Here is a 6,193-nt window from a genome sequence, read left to right as displayed (position 1 = left end):
AAAAAGATACTACCTGTGTCTGTAAGGTGACTGTGCTTATGTTCTCTGTGTGTTGTCAAACTTAGTGTCAATGTAGAATCATAGAGTTGGTAAGGTTGGAAAACACCTTTAAGATCATCAAGTCCAACTGTCACCATTGCTCCACCACCATGGTTAACAGCAAATCATGCCCTTAAGTGCCATATCCATGTTTTTTGAACACTTCCAGGGATAGTGACTCTATCACCTCCCTGGGCTGCCTGTTCTAATGCTTTACAACCCTTTCCATGAAGAAAAGTCTTCCTAATATCTAATCTAAACCTCCCTTAGCACAACCTGAGGCCATTTCCTCTTGTCCTGTCACTTGTTACCTGGGAGAAGAGACCAACCCCCACGTGGCTTACAGCCTCCTTTCAGGCTCTTGTAGAGAAAAGATCCTTCCTGAGTTTCTTTTTCACCAGGCTAAACCCCCCCAGCTCCCTTGGCTGCCTCTCACCAGAGTTGTGCTCCTTCCTCTGCTCCACTGCTCTTCTCTGGACACGCTGCAGCACCTGAATGTCCTTCTTGTAGTGAGGGGCTCAGAACTGAACACAGGATGTGAGGTGCAGCCTCAACAGTATCACAGAGGAACGATCACTATCCTATGCACTAAAACTAAACTAAAACTAAAACTATGCACTCTGACTTAATATCAGTGCAAGATGCTTTTTACTGGTTCATGTCAATAAGCAGTTGCTTTCAGAGCACGTGCTTTCAGGCACAGATAGATGCCTGTTGAGTGGGAGAATAGCTGCAAAACACTTCAGAGCATGTATCTGCAAGATCCAGCCCCTAGTACTGGGATCCCACTCCTTGTTTAAATTTCATCTGTCTTCCCACTGCTGGCAAGTACAGACTATGATTTCAGTTAAAACTTTGCAGGATGAGATTTTGTCTGTCTTTCTACTTCAGTGCCATTAACTTCAATGAAACTACACCAATTCTTATTCTGATCTTAGTACACAAAATATTCTCCTGATTTCCCAGCATCCAGATGACTCCCCAGAGAGTGTGTTTCAAAATCCAAACTATAATCTCAGTACTTTCTGCAACTGTCTTATTCCCTGTGGTCTTCTGTCCCCATCTTTAATAAAGAATAACAATAATTTTACAAATCTTTATCTCCTAGGCTTAGGCTTATCTCCTAGGCTAGAGGCTAGGTGAAAATTTCTGCTTTCCCAGAGCAGAAAAGCATAGATCCTATTTTTTCAGAATAAGTGTATTTATATAAATCTACTTGATGCATTATGATAGCATTAATTGGCAAAAAGTGGCTAAGTAGCCCAGCCAACCAGAGGACAAGGGCAGCAGATACAGTGCACAATCCAGGTTTGCTGTGTGATAAGCTGTTTCACTTAGCATGGCAAATTTACCAAAGGAATTTGACTATTGAAGTGTAGTTGCAGGTGGACACCTGTGTTTCTGACAGTTCTCACCTTCTTTTCTCCAGTACTGATAACACTTGTATCAGCCTATCATTTGTAGAAAGTGTGAATTCACTGTCAGAGCAAATTAGGAATGTTTCTAGGGTGCCTGCAAAACACAAAGATTACAATAATTATTTTCTTAAACAAGTGAAAATAGCTGTGTTCTGATTCATGCAGCTCACGCTGTGACAGTTTTTATGTCCCCATTCTGAAGACAGGCAACCAACTGCCAACCAACATCATGAAATATCTTTAAAGGACACATAACTGAGTGCTTATTTTAACCTTCTTAAAGGAAAATGTTACTGAACAGGCAGAATCACTCCTTAATGACCCATGTGCTAGCAGGTTCTGTACTGTGAAAAATCAGTGCTGCTTTTCCAAGTAAGCAACAAACCAAGCTATCAAGCAAAGCAGGACAGGTAGCTTCATACACTTCAGTTGCCTCTTTGTTCCATTTAAGGAACCCTAAGGAGTTGCAGACATCATTTACCTGGTTAAGCAGGGTTTGCAAGCACCTGTTGTTACTGACATGGTATAAAAAACCTGAAGTATACTGGCTGATCTAGTTTCAGCGTCTCCTGCTCAGGTGTCATCATGTGCTCCTTGATGAGATTTCAGTACAATCATTATTAATAATTTAGGATACTTTGCTAAATTTTATGATCACCTAATTCACATTCTAATCCATATCTGAATATAAATTTCACAATTTATTCCTATTTTTGTCTTTCATCCTTACTGGGACAATGTCAGTATATGCCTGTGCTCATTTTGTAGTGGTCAGCAAGGAGGCATGTAATGAAAAAAGAGGATTCCTGCTCTAACTAGTAGACGGGGTTCCTTCTGTTATTCGGTTTCATTTATTTGCTGGATTTCTGAAGTGCAAATTAAAGGCATGCTGTTTCCCTGCTTCCTTAGAGAAGCCAAGGACGCTTGTATTAATTAAACAATTTAAATGTATGTGTAATTTAAAGAACAGCAAGCCCCCTAATTGAGGAATTTGCAAACTTGTGTACTCGTCCTCCACAGTCTTTGGAAAGAACACAGACTGCAATGGCAGATCACCTAGAATAACAAACCCTGAAAGATTTGGCCTAGGGTTTGCTGTTGAAATGGTTTTTAAACAGCCCTGCATCATCATCCCCGTATTAAAAATTATGTGGTTTCTGTGGTATTTCAAAGCTTTTGTTTTCCAATTTGGCCTTGATGTTCTGATTTACAAAGTGGACTGGCTCCTGCATCCTGAAGGATGTCTGTCTGTCCACTGTCCACTGTCATTTCCCATTATTTGGTGGCACACTCATTCTCACTGGGGAAGTTCACTGACCTTTGCTATGACCTTACCTGAGCAGAGGTCTTTTTTCTCTGTCAGGCTTTTCACGTCCCTTTCTGGCTGCCTGTCCCCCTGTGTTACAGACCAACCACACAGAGACCAGTGCATGAGTCGCGAATTTTATAGCCCATTCATGATGCTTGATTTGTGTCCACTGCTGTCCTCCCAGCTTCTCCAAAGTGATGCAAGGCTGGGAGAACGTGAGGGCAGCAAAGAGGGCAAAAGGGGAGGTCAGCGATGTCTCATGGGTCAGAGAGCAGCTGCAGAAAAGCGAGAGCAGCTGGCAGCTGAGACAGCTGCTGCTTAGGGAGAAAATGGCCACTGAATTTGACATTACTTAATTAAGAGAGCACCTTAGCTTGGGTCCCCCCTCCTCTCTTTGCTTCTCTGCATTGCAGCAGTGGGGGCTGGGCAGTCCCCCTTTCCTAGTGAAGCTCTTGGTAGCTGTCTCCTGTTCAGGCTCATTGAAGACACAATTAAATGCCTCTTTGTCTAGGGAGGGCTGAAACAATGCAAAAATGCCACCCAGGAGCCAGACCACATGCAAATGTGCACTGTTGTGGCTTGGCCAGATGGTACAGGCACTTAGAGAGCTTCTCACACCAAATGCAACAGTTATGTAGGTTGTGTGTGTCTGTGTGTGCATGCAAAAAAGAGAAATTGCAAACCCATCACAAACACCTCAAAGATGGCTACAAAAGCATGATCTTAAAAAGTGAATGGAAACCAGCCCTATAGGAAACATTACTCAGAGGAAAAGACAAACCTGTGCTCAAAGCAAAATAGTCTTTCTAAGAGCATAGGGAGAAAAAATAATTGTAAACATCCTTTGTAAATGAACAGAGTTGCATTAAAGAAATACCTGTCTCCATTTTTATTCTTTAAGGGAAAATCGTGTGGGATTTCAAGTTCTGTCCAATTGTCTAAGTTGAAAGAGGCTGCAATGCATTTTAAGCCCCTGCATCACTCTTTTCCCTTCCATTGGTGGAGATGTAAACTAAACTACTGAAAGGCCCATTCCAGCCACAATCCAAGCTGGAGCAGCCTTACTCAAAGCTAATTCCAAGCAAGCTTTAATTGTGGTGAAAAGGAAGGTCCTGCATCCTTTTGTTTTGTTTTGCTTTGATTTGATTGTTCAAGCTGTACTGCCTCTTGCAGAGCCTGTATTAATGTAGGGCATCAAATTTGCACTATGATGTAAGAATGGTTCTCTCTGCATTCAAGAACACTCTTCTGGTATCCAAGAATTCTAGCATTTTCCAATGTATGCATATGAAACTGGTTGTTTTATCATGGGACAAGATCAAAGGGAAACAAGCCGCATCTTTGTAAAAAAACAAAAAGGTGTTTTTATAAAAAGCATTCCTATTTAACCAGTAAGTTGCAAGCTTTAAAGGGAGAAACTACACTGCTGGAAATATTTGGAAGAATCCATGAATATGTCTGGAGATGAGAAAAAATTTATTATTTGCTATGGAAACAGAGTAGAAGTCATGGAGTGAAGTTCTGGCCCAATGAATTCAACAGGAATGTTACTGATATCCAAAGAGATTTCACTCAGTTTCTGTCATCAGAGGGCCATAAAAATAGACTTAGTAGTAGTAAAATACAGTCAGTGTTTTATTTCCACTTTAGATACCATGGACAATACTGTGTGACATTAAAAATTCTTTTTATTTTCAGATTTCAAAATCAAATTAAGATGATTAGATTTTTAATCACATACAACATGGTGATTCTAAAAGTGTTATTTCATTCATATCAGTGAGACACAGGCATGCAGATCAATTAAGAGATCATAACTACACACCTCTGACTTGGATGCCACACTTTGCAGAATGAAGATGTTCCCAGCAACTACCTATATTCACACTGGAAACTGATAAATCCCTGAAGGATTGCTAAAGATGAGATACTCAGCATTGCTTTACTTCGGCCCCTTCTTTTTTCCACTATAACTTCAGAAGGTGGGGTTTCCTGGCTGTATCTATGATACCTCTTTGCCTTCTACCTTACATTTCCTTGTAGTTTGAAGATTATACCACTTGCAAGGCAGCCACATACTTCTGAGCATCTTGTCTATGATGTGTGCTAGCCACTTGAAAGGATTACACTGGCTCATAATCCTCTCATTGCTGCTGTAAGTTGTTGGATAACTTGTGATGTCATCTTTAGAGGCTTTTTGCCTCCAAAACTCAACAAATCAAAGAAAAACATATCCCAAACCACAACATGTGCTTGTTTCCCATTTGTGTGGCAATGAGGTAGGCCGTGTTCTGACCTCAGCTGTGCTGTATTCATCTAGCTAATTAAACACTGTTAATAAGCATAGCTGTCTTATAGAGGGCTTCGTGCTGTTCTCCCTGCCTTGCATGAGAGAAGTGAAACAGCCAAATGCTGTATGACATTCAATACAATTTGGTGGTTAACACTCACTTACAGTTCTTCTCAATAAAATGACCTTCAGGGCTATAAAATGTAGGTCTGCACACTTGGCTCTTTGAGAATAAAAGTACAAAGTTGAACACAGAAGAAGATGAAGAAAAAATTATCAGGGAGGGAGATGATTCTGGGTGGATTATCTTTATTTATGCTAAGAGACTTAAAGGCAGGATTAAAACAGGCAGTCAAAGAATGTACTTGGCTGCCAAACAAGTAAAGTGAAATATAAGATCTATATGGCAGCATTATTAGGTAAATAAATAGGAAGATTTATTAATTACTGTTTTGCGTCAAACCATATATAAAGAATTGCCAGAAATCAAATTTTATGAAATAGGTAAAATGAACTGTATACCACTGGAGAAAGGAAAAAAAAAAAAAAAAAAAAAAAAAGCTTAATGTACTTTCTGAATGTACAAATTTCAGGGATGATGTTCTTGTTTTGCCATCATAGTGTGATTTAAAATTAGATGGTTTAGGAAGAAATATTTTCTTTTTCAATTTCTGTTTTGCCCCTGGGATAAAGATATGCCCCAGTTCTTTTACTTTTAAAACTGTTACGGTATTTGTTCCATCAAGCATTATTACAAAAGGTTAAGAAATTAATTATATTTTTGTTGTGCTTTTCTTTATTGAACCTTTTGCCTTTGATAAATACAAATCAAATGACAGCACTGAAATGAATCCCATGGCGGGGTTTACCTGGTTTAACAGGCTGACAGTGTTCAGAAAAACGTGTGGATGTGACACACATGGACACGGTTTAGAGCTGCCCTTGGAAGTGCTGGGTTAACAGTTGGGCTCAGTGTTCTCAAAGCTCTTTTCCAATCTGAATGATCCTCTGATTCTGTTCCTGGGACAGGGGGCCACAGAGCGCTGTGTTCTGGGGACAAGGGACTACACACCGCTGTGTTCTGGGGACAGGGGGCCACAGAGCGCTGTGTTCAAAGAACAAGGGGTCACACAGCGC

The sequence above is a fragment of the Onychostruthus taczanowskii genome, unplaced genomic scaffold (genome assembly GCF_017590055.1).
Source record: "Onychostruthus taczanowskii isolate IOZ18803 unplaced genomic scaffold, ASM1759005v1 scaffold82, whole genome shotgun sequence".
Lineage (NCBI taxonomy): Eukaryota > Metazoa > Chordata > Aves > Passeriformes > Passeridae > Onychostruthus > Onychostruthus taczanowskii.
This window is presented reverse-complemented; position numbering follows the sequence as displayed.